The sequence below is a fragment of the Schistocerca gregaria genome, chromosome 4, assembly GCF_023897955.1.
Source record: "Schistocerca gregaria isolate iqSchGreg1 chromosome 4, iqSchGreg1.2, whole genome shotgun sequence".
NCBI classification, from domain to species: domain Eukaryota; kingdom Metazoa; phylum Arthropoda; class Insecta; order Orthoptera; family Acrididae; genus Schistocerca; species Schistocerca gregaria.
Window position 1 is genome coordinate 545,094,677 of NC_064923.1, and position 17,236 is coordinate 545,111,912.

Sequence of the window (17,236 nt, forward strand, 5' to 3'; positions counted from 1 at the left end):
TCGGTATGATGAGAATTGGTAAAATTACCGCATATAAACTAACACTAGTCAATAAAACCTTAAGTACTGCTACACACGTGTGCTACATAGACGTACACTACTTCAAACGGTAGCTAATGTCGCCGGCCGCTATGGTCTCGCGGTTCTAGGCGCGCAGTCCGGAACCGCGCGACTGCTACGGTCGCAGGTTCGAATCCTGCCTCGGGCATGGATGTGTGTGATGTCCTTAGGTTAGTTAGGTTTAAGTAGTTCTAAGTTCTCGGGTGTCTAATGACCACAGCAGTTGAGTCCCATAGTGCTCAGAGCCATTTGAACCATTTGGTAGCTAATGTCAACAGCTACATCTGACAAAAATGTCTCAGCGATTCAATAAACTATCTCGAAAACAGACGTTGTAAGAAACGTTGCTGTAGAAGAATTATAAAGTAGTTGGCGTAACGTAATGATCGTTAAAATTTAAATAAATGGCCTTTTCGTAACTAATAAGCCTTTTTCAAAGAGTATAAGCTAAAAACAATAACCAACTACAAGTATGATACAAAAAGTTTATTGCCGTTTAACCACTACCGGTTTCGAATTTTTTGAACCGATCGTCAGATGACTCTAACAAGTCTCCGTGCTAGGGTCCCGTTGATTGTTGACTGCTTCGGTGTAATTTCATGTTCCAGGGCTTCGACATCGTCGAATACACACCGCTGCACCAAAAAATTAAGGAGTGATAAGACGGGCTTCTGCCTGGAAACCTGTAAGAGCCATCTGACGATGGCCTTTAAAAACCTGACTTTTTAAAAATCTGAAACCGGCAGTGCTTAAATGAGAACAAACTTTTTACACCAGACTTGCAGTTCACTGTTGTGTTTAAGTTAAAATTCCTATGAAGCCATAAGCCATTATAACTCTTTAACACGAATTAAAAGTAAGCAGTGTGTAAATTCAGCCACGGCGTTTCAGACACGTTCACATAGTAAGACGACAGTACGATGTGAACTATACACATTACCAATCTTTCTATTTAGAGACACGATAGATATAAGACTGATTCCATGGTAAAATTAGCATTTAATTGAAACGGTGATTAAGAGCATTGGCGGCAATTAAAAAGCTGTAAGAAAAATGTGATGTTTGATAGTACCATTAAAAACGCATAAAAAGGCGTTTAGTATGACATGCCATATGAATTTGAAGAATAATACTTAGACATGTTTTCTCTGTCTGAGGAGGATATATTTTTTTTTTTTTTTGACTGATTTGTTATTTTTATGATTGAAAGAGACGCAGTCGATGTAGAACCGACTGCTACGTCTCAAGTGGCCGGCGTGGAAATATAGAAAATCTATTGTCATTGGCTTAACGTAACGGTCGTTTAAATTTAAATAAATGGCCTTTTCGTAACTAATTAGCATTTTTCAAAATTTTATTCTGATCCGTTGAAGCAAGTCAACGCCGGGGAACTGTTTTCACGCTTGAAGCAGCACACAGTGTGTCGAGGGCTCAGAATATTAGCCTTGGTTTTTCGTAAAATTCCATAGTGAGACAGGCAGCAAATTTAGTTTTTTAAGGAGATCGCTGTGTAGTTCAACCTAGAAATTTTCATGAATGTCGCAGTTGTACTCACACATCGCGAGTTATTTGCGGACTCAAGTTTCTGCGGGAAGTGGAGTGTATGTAGGTAACAATCGGTAATGCTGTGCTTGATTTTTGTATTCTGATGGGGTGATATGGGCTTAGTCATATTCACAGCCCGGGAATAAAAACTGTAATATCTTGTGATATCATTGGAGTCAGTATGACTGCGTAGCTAATGTTGACTTGGCTTTTAGGCTCTATTGTGCTGCAGTATTTGAATACTGGTGCTGGTAAATTTCTACGATATTACACTACGCTGTGGAGCGTGACTATATCAAAATCTTCAAGTCACATAATCTTGTGTGGCGGATGATATTTGTGGTACTATTAACTGGATCTCCCACCCACCCTGTTCCACTTCCGAATGGCTCTAATTACTCTCATTTTCTCGCTGAGGTCGTTATGCGAGATGTATGTGGGAAGAAGTAATATGTTGTTCCACTGTTCCTGGAAGTGCTCTCTCTAAATTCCAATAATAAACCTCTCCGTGATGCACAACTCCTCTCTTGTAACGACTCCCAACTGAGTTTGTTGAGCAAGTTGGTAACGCTCACGCGTCTTCTAAACGAACTCGTGACGAAACAAACTGCTCTTTGTTGGATCTTCTCCATCTCTTCTGCTACGTAAGGATCCGATATTGATGAACAGCACACAAGAATCGCTCTAATAAGCGCCTTATACGAGGTGCATTCAAGTTCTAAGGCCTCCGATTTTTTTCCTCCGGGCTGGAAAGAGATAGAAACATGCGCATTGTTTTAAAATGAGGCCACGTTCATTGTCAATACGTCCCAGAGATGGCAGCACCGCACGGCAGATGGAATTTTACCGCCAGCGGCGAGAATGAGAACTGTTTTGAATACTTAAAATGGCGACGTTTTCCTTACTTGAACAGCGTGCAATCATTCGTTTTCTGGATTTGCGTGGTGTGAAACCAATTGAAATTCAGCCACAGTTTAAGGGGACATGTGGTGATGGAGTTATAGATGTGTCGAAAGTGCGTTCGTGGGTGCGACAGTTTAATGAAGGCAGAACATCGTGTGACAACAAACCGAAACAACCTCGGGCTCGCACTAGCCGGTCTGACGACATGATCGAGAAAGTGGAGAGAATTGTTTTGGGGGATCGCCGAATGACTGTTGAACAGAACGCCTCCAGAGTTGTCATTTCTGGGGGTTCTGTGCACACAGTCCTGCATGACGACCTGAAAATGCGAAAAGTGTCATCCAGGTGGGTGCCACGAATGCTGATGGACGACCAAATGGTTGCCCGTGTGGCATGTTGCCAAGCAATGGTGACGCGCAACGACAGCATGAATGGGACTTTCTTTTCGTCGGTTGTGATAATGGATGAGACGTGATGCCACTTTTTAATCCAGAAACAAAGCGCCAGTCAGCTCAATGGAAGCACACAGATTCACCGCCACCAAAAAAATTTCGGGTAACCACCAGTGCTGAAAAAATGAAGGCGTCCATGTTCTGGGGCAGCGAGGGCGTAATCCTTACCCATTGCTTTCCAAAGGGCACTACGGTAACAGGTGCATCCTACGAAAATGTTTTGAAGAACAAATTCCTTCATGCACTGCAACAAAAACGTCCGGGAAGGGCTGCGCGTGTGCTGTTTCACCAAGACAACGCACCCGCACATCGAGCTTACGTTACGCAACAATTTCTTCGTGATAACAAAATTGAAGTGATTCCTCATGCTCCCTACTCACCTGACCTGGCTCCTAGCGACTTTTAGCTTTTTCCAAGAATGAAAGACACCCTCCATGGCCGCACATTCATCAGCTGTGCTGCTATTGCCTCAGCGATTTTCCAGTGGTCAAAACAAACTCCTAAAGAAGCCTTCGCTGCTGCCATGGAATCATGGCGTCGGCGTTGTGAAAAATATGTACGTCTGCAGGGCGATTACGTCGAGAAGTAACGCCAGTTTCATCGATTTCGGGTGAGTAGCTAATTAGAAAAAAAAAATCGGAGGGCTTAGAACTTGAATGCACCTTGTAAATCTCTTCCTTCCTGTGGGTGGGTTACATTTCCTTAAGATTTTTCCTATGAATCTCAGTCTGGCATTGGGTTTTCGTACTATTTGTTGTATGTGCTCATTTCACTTCAGCTCGCTCTCGCAGTTATTCCTAGATGTTTTACAGTGGATACTGTTGCTAGCACTTTCTACAATTTTCTACGTAGAACATGCCCACAGTTAAATTCTGAAAATCAATATTTGTTCACGTAGTTTTAATGAGCAATGGAGATCTCCCTCAATTCCGCCTAGGCCTTCCCAACTCTCCTCTTCCATATACCTCTAGGACTGCCTCTCTTCCTTGTTTCTTGGGAATTACATTCCAGTGATTTCGTTTGCTCCATCTGGCTTTCTCAATGCGTGCCCAATGCCATCTACACTTTCTCCCACGTGTCTCTCCTTCTATAGGTGTCTGCTTTGTTATTTCTCCAGAGAGCCTCATTATTTATCTTTCCTGACTATCAGATAGTCATTATGTCCCGGAGACAGCTATTTATGAAGCTCTATAACTATTATGTTATGTTTTTACCTACCCTACAACTTTCACTGGCGTTCGGGACGACAGCCTTCTCATTTGTATTAAAAACACGAATTTTAGTTTTGCATGTGATGTTTCTGTCCCTTCGTATTGGATACAGTTGTATTACGACAGTGTTTGCATTCTTTATGTGGTCCTTCACATCTCCTCCAGCTCCACCACCTTCTGTCACCACACTACCCAGATATTGGAATGAATCGACAATCTCAACTTGCTGCTACCCTACAAGCAGCGGCACTTCCAGAATTTCTTCTCAGTTCCTTTTTTTCACCTGTGTTTATCTTTAGCTCAGCTATCTCTACTTCTTTTTTCAGTGAGTTCGATTTAGCTTTCATCTCAGTCAGCCATAGAGCTAATAAAACTATGTCGTCTGCGAAATCCAAATCCTCCAGACGTTCATGGATCCCCCATTGGATCCCTCGTCTCCTGCTCGCTGTGACTCTTCTCGTAACTGAGTCAAGGACAAGTAGGAAGAACGTTGGTGATAAAATACAACCTTACTGGACTCCGGTTCTTACCTCTATTGGATCTATGAGATTTCCCTTGTTAGAATGTACTTACTTTTTACTTCCATTTCAAGTTTTTCTGTCTTCTAAATTCAGCTGCGTGTAATTAATAACTCCAACGGCCTTGTTGCAGTGGTAACACCGGTTCCCGTCAGATCACCGAAGTTAAGTGCTATCAAACTTGATTAGCACTTGGATGGTTGGCCGTCCGGTCTACCGAGCGCTGTTGGCAAGCGGGGTGCGCTCAGCTCTTGTGAGGCAAACTGAGGGGCTACTTGAAGAGTAGCCGCTCCGGTCACGAAAACTGACAACGGCCGGGAGAGCGATGTGCTGACAGCATGTCAATACATATCCGGTCCGCCCCCGGTAGCTGAGTGGTCAGCGTGACAGCCCGGGTTCGATTCCCTGCTGGGTCGGAGATTTTCTCCGCTCAGTGTTGTGCTGTCCTAATCATAATCATTTCATCCCTATCGACGCGCAAGTCGCCGAAGTGGCGTCAAATCGAAAGACTTGCACCAGGCGAGCGGTCTACCCAACGGGAGGCCTTAGTCACACGAAAAAAAAAAAAAAAAAATACATATCCGCATCCTGTGATGCCTCCAGACCGAGGATTACATGGCAGCCGGTTGGTACCACTGGACCTTCCGACGCCTGTTCGGATGCAGTTTAAGTTTACTAATTAATGACGCTTATTTGGCCAGCATTGTTTGTAACTGTCTAAGTTGTGAATAAATTAAATTTTTGAGTCAAGTTATTTACGCTGTGCCGCCAGCGTTTACGAGTTGTAAGCTATTATTTGTATAATAGACCCCATGAGGCGCCGTTCATTAATTTTTAGACTACACGGAGCTACTGGTGAAAAGGAGGATAAATATAAGTGTGTGTGATGCGACCGTGTAACACTGATGACGACCCATTACTATTCAGTTAAGGATCACACATATTAACTAACACAGCACCATATAGGGTGAACTTGTAATACATTTACAATCGTTTCTTTAAAACAAATCAGTTTATGCGGATAATTTACATAAATTTTCTGGAGTTCATAATTAGAAAGGAAAAGATATAATGAATCACTGTCCTTTAGCTATGCTTGGATAATTTAATAATCTGAAAACCACACAGTGGAGCAAGTAATAGTCTACCAGAATCTAAAAGAAAGGCTCACCCAAGAACAGTGAGAACAATGTCTGGTTAACGATAAATAATAAAGGTTTTCTCTAACTGCAGTCCTAAGTAACCACATACTGCGCTCGTTCTGAAAAATAATGTTATATCTACATCTACATAGCTACTCTGCAACTCAAACTTAAGTGCCTGGCAGAGGATTCATCGAACCCCCTTCACAATAATTCTCTGTTATTCCAATCTCGAACAGCGCGTGCTCTGATTTCCCTTATTTTATTGTGATGATTGTTTTATCGATGTGAAAAAAATATTTTCACATTCGAAGGAGAAAGTTGGTGACTGAAATTTAGTGAGAAGATTCCGCCGCAACTAAAAACGCCTTCTTTTAATAATGCCCACCTCAAATACTGTATTATGTCCGTGACACTCGCTCCCGTATTTCTCGACACTACAAAAGGTGCTGCTGTTCTTTGAACTTTTTCTATGTACTCCGTTAATCCTATCTGATAATGATCCCACACGGCGCAGCAGTACCCTGAAAGAGGAAGGACAGGCGTAGTGTAGACAGTCTCTTTACTGGATCTGCTGCATCTTCTTAATGTTCTCCCAATAAAACGCAATCTTTGGCTCGCCTTCCCCACAACATTTTCTGTGTGTTCTTTCCAGTTTAAGTTGTTCGTAATCGTAATTCCTAGGTATTTAGTTAAATTAACGATCTTTAGATTTTATTGCTTTCTCGTATAACCAAAGTTTAAAGGACGGCTTTTAGCACTCTTGTGGATTACCTCATACTTTTCATTACATAGGATCAACTGCCAATTTTCGCACTATACAAATACCTTATCTAAATCATATGCAATTTCTTTTGATCTTCTTATAACTTTACTAGATGATAAACGACAGCGGCGTCTGCAAACAATCTAAGACGGCTGCTCAGACTGTCTCCTAAATCATTTATGTAGAGAAGGAACAACAGAGGGCCTATGGCTCTACCTCGGGGAACGCCAGAAATTACTTGCGTTTTACTCGCTGACTTTTCCTCAGATACTACGAACTGTAACTTCTCTAACAGGAAATCAGGGATCCAGTCGCATAACTGAGACGATATTTCGTGAGCGTTTGACACCGTACGCTACAAGCAGCTTGTAATCCGTATGTACAATCTGCTTCTGAGGTACGTTGTCAGAAGCCTTCTGGGAGTCTAGAAATGTTGAATCAATGTGAAATTCTTTGTCGATAACAATCAACACTTCGTGTGAGTAAAGACCTAGTGTGTTTCGCAAAGAACGATGTTCCGTAAGTCCCTGTTGACTATGTATCACAGACCACTCTCTTTGAGGTAATTCGTAATATCCGAACACAGAGAAAGGTAGCACTGCCCTGTGTAGTTCCAATTCTTGTTTTCATCGCAGTTGTCCCGGGGTTTTCCTAAAAATCGTGAGCAACTCGATCAGTGTGAGCTGTGCCACCTCGCTCGGATATACGCAGGGGAAAGCGCTGCATCGATCACGTGAATTATTTATGTACTGAAAATAGCTGTTCGTGCTACAACTGCTAGGCTGATTCGATTTTCCGATTTTCCCGGGCAACAGGTGCTATCACTTTCAAAAATATGTTAGAAAAAGAATGTGAAAAGTAGTTTGCCTTTTCATTTTTATATCGCTGGATAAATATGTAAAGATAAATTTGCAAACGTAGAATTATGTTGCAGTAACAAAATTTGGGTGGGGAGAGGGGGTGAAAAGTAAAATATGGCTTGCCCAATGTTCTACAGGTTACTGTTCCTTTTCATTTATACATAAGATCACAGATTTTAAGAGAGTCATTGACTTAAGAAATCAATAAGTTTCAACTGAAACCGTAAATAACGATAAGAAAGGGAATGTTATATTTTTAATTCCATCAATTTGGTTCAAAAATGGCTCTAAGCACTATGGGACTCAACTTCTGAGGTCATTAGTCCCCTAGAACTTAGAACTAGTTAAACCTAACTAACCTAAGGAGATCACACACATCCATGCCCGAGGCAGGATTCGAACCTGCGACCGTAGCTGTCGCGCGGTTCCGGACTGAGCGCCTAGAACCGCTAGACCACCGCGTCCGGCCATCAATTTGTCGAGTATTTACACTGAGACATTGACTTAATTTGATAACATAAAACAAAAAATTTTGGGTTTGGTTTTCGGTTCGAGCAAACTTTTTATGCTGCAAATTGGTCAATATGTCTTTAAAGGCGGCTAAAGTAAACAGTTTACTGATACGACTTTCAGACTTACTGAAAACCTATAGTCATATGATGGTAGCTAAGAAATATGTGTGGGGAATTTTCCTTTGTTGGAAATACTGCTTTATCTATCATCACCTTTGACCATCACCAACATACAGCCAACTAAGTTTAGTGTGATTTACGCACATGAAACGCAAATACTGTACTAAATTTACAAGATGTAAGTAAATGAAACTCTGTGACTCTTTCTCCTTACACGAGATTTGATTGGTGACTGACGGTTGTCTCGATATCTCTAGGTGTCAATCTACGAAAGGTTTTTCGGTGCCACTGTACCAAAGACCCAGTAGAGTCTCTGACAATTTCTGTACATAATTTGTGGGTGATTGAGCTTCGCTCTTGATCAGAATTTACCGCAGATCCCTTGAAAAGAGATGCGTTTCTCGTGACTAAAAGAGTGCAGGTCATACGCATTTATAAAAAAAGTGAAGTACAGTTTATCCATAAAATTATCGCATTTTATCATTTGCACGGCTGTGTAGCTAAGTATTAAAACTAGTCTGAGCTAAAAAAATCACCTTCTCCATTAAAATCAATATGGGTTTCGAAAACATGGACCGTAAAAACGCAACATCCGCATTTCAAGCATAATATCCTTGAAACCACAAATGAACACTTTCGAAAACTCTTTGACTTATCACATATTGACACCTACTCAGATTTTCAATTGGATCGAAAACCTCCTAACAGGCGGGTACAACACTTTTAGCCTGGATGAAGAGTTGTCGACGATATCTAGTGCACCACACAGGAACGAGGCAAGCCTGTTGCTCTTCCTGTTATGCATCAATGACTTAACAGATAATATTACATGCACTGTAAGGCTTTCCGCAGATGACGCAGTTATCTGTGAGAGCATTCTGTCCTGTAAAAAATTCAGCAACATTAGCTTGGTACAAACACTGGCAACTAGCTGTTACTGTAGAGAAATGTTAAGTTCCTTTTTATGTACACTCGACAGCAAAAAAAGTAGGTCACCCCTGAATTTCAGCATGTAGGCTGCACCTGAATGTATGCGCATAACCAACATATCATATCTGTGTTGCACATCGTCACAACCCTCCACAGTACAGTCGTTGTAAGACACACAATGGGTACCGCTAGAGACTACTAGAGAACACCAGTCTTTATGACAGTTCGTCCAGATGTAAAGTAACACCACGATAGTAAAGAAGAGATCAGACAGCCCTTAACGTTTGTAAACTAAACTTAATTACAATAAGTGAAATTTCAAATGTTAGAGGACAACTAGTTTTGTCGCATAAATCGTTCAGTAATCCTTAGGCACAATTAAATATTTGAGACAGTATACGGATTTATAAAGTTGTATGGCAATTGGAAACAAGTTCTTTGCTGTCTAAAAGGTTTACCCAACACATGCTGAACGTCATTCAATGTTCAACGGGGAGTGGTTTCGTATCAACTTTATGTAATACTAAACAGTTAAAAGAAAACATGATTAACGGCGGCAACCACTCTACGGAAATCCCAACATTAACAGCGAATCACAAGTAATATCATTGTTCACATTACTCATCAACAGTTACTTGTACACGAAGTTGTACCTTAAATGACATTACCAACGTCTTCGTTCTGGACCCGGATGCAAACCCAGAATGTAAAGCCATTGTTAACCAAGCAAAGCTTTGTGCCTTATCGAGACTCGATCACTAGCCAGAAAGAGACGTCAAATATTGACGTTTGCACCAGTATCAGTTATCAATTCTCAACTTGAACGTAAATGACGATAGTGTTTGTACGAAAGCAAGAACCCTAACATGACAATTACCTTCTTGGTAATTAACCTCGAAAGACGTTGTATAGTGTTGCACTGTCAAGGAATAAAGGATGCACATGTTTACAATTGAAATGCCATCATGTAATGCTGGGGACAAGGATGCGAAGCCAGCACCTAATCTGATTGTTGAATAAGTACGTAAAGTCGGAATGTAGATATCACAGTTTGTCACCAGTAGTGGGGTTGGAACCTTAAAAGACGACTGAAGTTGTATTGCCTGACCAGGTTTCGAACCCGGCGCCTACCGCCGTCGTTGTCTAACCAGGAACAGACGAGAAATCTCAAATGATGGTCCACCATCAGCGAGATGTGAACACGTTTAACTATAAATAAGGAGACGAAAACGTCTATGGTGACGAGCGCCACACACATGGTTATGAAGACACGTTAATAATCAACTTCATATTCAGTAGTAGCTACGAGTAGCATGTTTAGTTGCATACCTTAAGACGTTACTCATCACTAGTAACGTGTTGCCTAATATCTGCGATATCACGATGTCAATTTACAAGTGGGTTGACTGCCGTAAAGAGCAATGTTCTCTAGTAGTCGTGTATCATTGAGATGTAAATGAAGTGCCTCAGCAGATAGTAATTTCCGTCGTGCAGCACGTATTGTTTCAGAGACACTGAGTGCATGTTATAAGTGCACAAAACGTGTATTATATACTAAGTATATACTATTATTTGGAGAAGCTGTAGCCAAACCTGTTTACTTTTACATTCCGCTTAGTTGTCGTGGTTGAATACAGGTTTTCTTAAGGCTACATCTAATGCACAGCGCTTACAAGAAAGTATAGTTTCCTGCGTCATGCTATTGCTAGCTACGTGAAATATTTTGTGGTAGCTATGTTTAAAATGAATGTATTTTTGAAAGTTTTGTTCGTCAAATATTTGAATAATTCGTCAACTGTAGGTCTGCCTGCACATGTTATAGCATAATAGCTGTAGCTGTGTTAGTTTGTACTACAGATTTGGGTAGGTTAGGTGTACCTTTTGATCCTTCAAGGGGTGATCGTGGCCATGCGGCCCGGGTCTGTACTAGCCACGGCTCGCGAGCTACGGGCCAGCCAGGCTGGCAGAGGCGAGACTCAAGTGAGCTAGCTGGCGGTGGCGTTGGTGGGCCAACAACCCGGGACGAACCAGCACGGCTGCTCCGCATGCCTCTGCCTCTGCCACTCCGTTTGACGTAAATATGTTTACCTCCTCTTCTGGAATCAGTATAAGAGCGGCAAGCTGAAATACACATCAGGCTGTCTGCCGTAAAGGCTCACTGGGAGAGGTCTATTCGAGGTAGAGTCAAAAAATGGTTCAAATGGCTCTGAGCACTATGGGACTTAATATCTGAGGTCAGCAGTCCCCTAGAACGTAGAACTACTTAAACATAACTAACCGAAGGACATCACACACATCCATGCCCGAGGCAGGACTCGAACCTGCGACGGTAGCGGTCGCGCGGTTCCAGACTGAAGCGCCTAGAACCGCTCGGCCACTCCGACCGACCGAGGTAGAGTCGTCGCTCTCATTGAGGAAGGAGGATGTTCCATCAGAGAAGCTGGCAGACGGTATGGCGTACCGCATACCACTGCAACGAGATGGTGGAGGATCTGCCTTGAAAGAGGCACCACCAACAGGGCTCCTGGCTCAGGCAGGAACAGAGTGATCCCACAGCAGGAAGACAGGGACCTAGTGTCTAGGAGCAGAGAAAATCCTTTTCTGAACGCGAAGCAGTTGCGGCTGGAGACCAACTTCCCCGGCTCCAGTGACACGATTCGCCGAAGGCTGAGGGACGCTGGACTGCATGCACGACGATCCGCCGTGAAACAAGAGCTCAGCGAAGACAACGTTTTACACCGGCTAGCATTTGAGGATCTCCATCTGAGGGCGTCGTGGTTCAACGTCACTTTCACTGATGAGAGGGTGTTTTCCACCAATAACGACGGTCCACGAATCGTTTACAGGCCGCAAGGGACTCGCCATAGACGCGAATATGTAACCACGACGAGAAGAAGTGGCCGGCTATCTGTTACCTGCTGGGGTTGGAATTCTGCGAGAGGCGCGGTAATTCTTCACAGGATAGATGGAACTCTGGACAGCGCGCAGTATACCCACATATTGGAAAATGTGATGCTTCCGTCAGTGCGAATGCTGTACGCAGAAGGGGACGCCACATTGGAAGAGGACCATTCTCCCAATCACAAGTCTGCATTTGTTCAGCAGCGCCTCTCCACGATTGGCGTCAACGTCATGGACTGGCCGCCACGGGCGGCTGATATGAACTCCATGGAAAACATGTGGGCTGAGGTCGCCAGAACATTAACAGAGAACTGGCCACGAAACCAACCAACTACTACGGCCGCTCTTTGGGACTGCGTCCTGGAAGCCTGGGAGGAAGTTGTTTCTTCAGGCTGTTACGTCCGACGGCTTATCCATTCTATGCCAAGACGCATGATAGAAGTACAAAATAATGAAGGATTCTGGATAAAATATTAGATTTCTTAAAATGTTTTCTTATGTCTTCTTTTTCGTCATTTTTCCTCATTGGAGCTAGTGGAAGATCGCGTGGCAACAGAAAAGATACAAAATGGGTTAGCTTTCCTTTGAGTTGCCCTTTTAATTCAAGTGGGTTTCTTTTGAATATACATTTTGTTAAGTATTCTATTTTGATTTCATTTATACCCTGTCTACATATTTACAAACTAATCAGCGTAGCCGGTCGCGGTGGTCTAGCGGTTCTAGGCGCTCAGTCCGGAACCGCGCGACTGCTACGGTCGCAGGTTCGAATCCTGCCTCGGGCATGGATGTGTGTGATGTCCTTAGGTTAGTTAGGTTTAAGTAGTTCTAAGTTCTAGGGGACTGATGACCACAGTAGTTAAGTCCTATAGTGCTCAGAGCCATTTTTTTAATCAGCGTAGATGGACTCTGTCACAGTAGTTTTTGTTATTACAAATACGTCTCTCTCTTCCCCTCCATCCATGAATACACTCTCCGTCCTCCACACAATAAGTCAACGATTTCATAGTATGTTTACTCGCCGCGCGGGATTAGCCGAGCGGTCTTGGAGCTGCAGTCATGGACTGTGAGACTGGTCCCGACGGAGGTTCGAGACCTCCCTCGGGCATGGGTGTGTATGTTTGTCCTTAGCATAATTTAGGTTAAGTAGTGTGTAAGATTAGTGACTGATGACCTTAGCAGTTAAGTCCCATAAGATTTCACACACATTTGAACATTTATGTTTACTCGTTGTTAATATCTCTTCTATTCTCTCTCACACTATCTTTCTCTGACACTATCGCCGCAAGTGCCCTTCTATTACACTCCCCCAAAACTTTGTAAACAAATCTAGCGGTTTCCAATGACGCTACATTTTCTATTTTAATTGATGCTGTCTTTACTCTCTATCATTCCTCTCACCACCTATGAAACCGTATTCTTTGATCTCCTCTTCCCTACAACCCATTCTTCGTTCTGAGAACAGTCCTTCCTTATATCTCGGTCCTAAGATAAAACGAACTGTGGCACACATCTAAGTCAGCAACACTTTGCAAGCTATTCACGCTTATATTTTGCACTTCTGCACTTCTATCCATTCCCAGATCCCGCTCTCCTTCCTGTTACGCGTCCCTTGACATCTGCAGTCTATTCGTGAGCTTGCCCGCATTCAGTGGGGTGAAACCTATCACAGAAGCAAGCAAAACACAAATATTCCTTGCACCATGTGCAACACATAAACGAAATCTCGCTGCACTGACGTGTTGTCCGATATATTGCACGGGAAGCGTAACAAGTGTATAAAAGTATATCTCGAAATACGCAGAAAGACCCATATAGGTATTCGACTGAAACATAGTCATGACCAAAATTGTAACTGGGGTCGACAGCATCGTCGTCTAACACCTTGATAACTCGAACGGTGACAGTGCTCGGCCGGTTACTTACGTTTACTGGTATCAAAGCTACAGCATGAAAACACAATGTAATATTGTTGCTTTAATTTGTTATGAAAGCGGTGCTGATAGACAATAAGAGCGGTTTAAAAGCTGTGAGCTATCTGAGGAAGTTAACCTTGCATTACTGCGCAACTGTTTCACCAGGTATCCAGTCTAGCTTACCAAATTCCCAACCAGACTAACATTAATTATAATCTTTTAATAGTCATACGACAACCCGGTGATATATAGAGGAGAATTTAAATAAAAAGAAATAAATCAGTTTATATTTGGAAATTTATTTTAACATTGATCATTGAAATTTCAGCATATTAAACTTGATTCATAACTAAACTGGTGCCTTATTTAGGATTGTGAAAATGTGAGTTTGTAATCTTACGGAACACATCAAATATGAAGCGAAGATTGGGAGACTGCATACAACACTGCATTCATAAAATAACACACGAAGAACGTTGAAACATATGCAAGAGGAAATTAACCACAACCAACCGATTCAACTTTCACCCAAAGAAGTTACGTTCGTAGCACAATCCGGTCCGTTATGTAATTACCACACACTGGTAGACTAAATTCATACTAATTCTCTGTGAAATCTTCCCGAAAAGAATAGCTGAGGGCTACTTTGATGATTACACCACATGCTTCACGTGGTCAACTTGGTTTACACAAAGAGTGTAACTCCACAATAATTTTGATAATTAAAATAAATTAGATCGAAAAGCAATTTACAAAAGAAAAACCTCGAACTGGTTACTATCGTCTTACTATTAACCTGATGGATCAAACAATTGTATAAGCACGTGGTACTGGTCTCACAAAGTACACCCCACGTGGGTTGAACATAAAGAAAAGTTGCTATATTGAAAAATATTGTTAAGACGAGACGTTATAATCTCACGCACATTCGCATTTAAGATTGATGAACTTAGTTGGAGTTACTGATCAACACGTGGTTCCACTTTACTCACAAAGCAGTGACAAAGCAACTATTGGAAGATATTCTGAAGTTCACACTCGAAATACACTGCGTTGCAATTTAAGACAACATTAGATATTTTAGAGCTAAACCTGAAATAAAGGTGATTAAATTTTCAGTTAGGCTGAACTTAAGAAATCCATTGTCCTGCGGACTTAGCAGACACGCGCTTAGCCGGAGATCTTACCACTTCAGACGCTCGCCGCGGACAGACTGCCCTGCGCTCCTAGCGAGCGTGCTTCCCGATTACAAACGGAAGTGACCAGAGAGGCAGCTCCCTATACCAACATGACAAGGGACGGACAGGAACATACTAAGAATGGAAAACCTCTCTGCTTCTAGAAAGCGTAGCTACCTGTTCCTACGTTGGTCCTACTGTTCTCTAGCAGACAGGCTTGTCTGCTATCCTCATGCATGCAACTAGAAATACATTTGCTCATTCATCCTCTCACACAGAAGGGAAGGGGGATGACAGTATCTTATCATATACAGTATATAAAAGAAAGCGGATGTAGGTTCCGTATGAGACTGTGTGACATGAATTACATATAAACTGAGTTTTAAAGTGTAGTAGTGTGACAGATCGTTATTGTTTATGTGTCAAAGTAACACGTTTCACTGCTCAGTCTCCTCCCAGATAGTCAGAAACACACCACATTAAATTTAGAAAAGGAATTTATGCCTTAAATGGCAACGGATTTAAGAAATTAACATGAAAGGAATCAAACAGACACCTTTCAACAAAAATGTTAATAACCGAAGATCATTAGTTTTGGAACCCATAGAAAGTAAAGCAGTCATCAGTCGCTAGAGTTTTGAACACCACATTGCTTTAATAGGCACGGACTTGTTGGAGGTAGTATGCTGTTGGTTTCATCCGACCTTTGAGTTTACTTACCTAGCCAGTTAATAGGGGAACCTTCAGTTTTACGTGGCTTTCGGACCACAGAGCAACTCGGCATTTTTCACATCAACAAACACTGCCCCAGGGGAAGTATGTGTAAAACGGCACATAAAAATCGTGGGACTGGTGAGGGATCGAACCTGAGACCTTCGTATCCATAGTGTTGCTCTTTATCACCTTGCCACCATGCAGCCAATACTGTGCTTTCTGCTTGCCATTAAAATTAAGGATCTCTCGTTTGTGCCTGCGTTGGCACTTGCATGTCGCTTAGGAGACCTTACCTTTGGGATTACCTTCGTATACGTGTGTGTAAACGCCTTCCAATGCTCACTTAAGGAAGACAAGGATACCTAGTCTAGCTTCAATATTACAAATACGCCTCTGTGTGTGGATGAACGCAGACTTAGGTCGATAATCATTTTGAATATTTATCAGTACTGTACCCATTGGTGTTAAACTCGTTTTCTAGCAATGATTCCCCCAGCTACAGGAACATTACTTTAATACCTCTTACACAAAATACTTACGCAGTGCTATCAGATGAAAAGATCAACCTGACACAAACTGTGGGAAGTTTGTTTTACAACCTTCGTACCTGGATAAAAAGCTTTTCCTATTTGAGATATCTGTGAACGTTGCTGCATAAGACGATTTAAGAAGAAACTAAATTCCTTCAGATACGCCAATGTTTAAAGAAATCGTGTTAACGGCACTAAATCGTGGTTTGTAAATCATTTACCAGCCGTACTATGCCGCATTTCGCTGGTACGAAGGCAAAGGAAAAAAGCTTACTGACAAATTTCACAGAAGGAAAAGGGGGACGAAATGTCTCCCACTCGAAGGTCATGTTGTTTTACTTAAATGATTACAAAATCGGGTAAAACGAACAGTGAGCTTGTCAGTATAAGCATATTACTGTTGTCAAAATGATGTTGCACCGCCCAGAGCCTGTAATGATAAAGGACCCGTGTAGGTCAGGCATATTGTACACAGAAGTGGAAGAGAGCACCACTAAATTCTACAATCCGTATGCATTGCATACACACAGAAATTACTGCTACAGTGTACTAATGGAGCCCAATGAGCGAATTGCATACTTTCCGGTGAGAAAGAACACTGGCAAACAGTCTTCGCTACATTAGGTTACTTAGACTGGCGTCACTTTGAGCTAGAATTTATGGCCAGCGACTAAGTGTAAGGACAGTGAGTCAGATGCGGGTTTTGCAACTGTGAAATACTTTCCTTACATTATGGAAGCGAATATTAAATTTGAACTAATATTGCGAAAATTTTGGTCTTGGATAGCATAGAATGAAAATCTTTCTGTTTATTGCAAAGGAAAACAACTGATTTTCTAAAACATTCTGTGTCATACACAACTTGAAACAGGTCACGTCGACCAATTCATATGGAAGAACCGACAGCGACGTATATTGGAAGGCAGCAAGATCCCTTGGCTTTTTGTTTAGCAGTATTCGACAGCCATTTCTAGGCGCAAG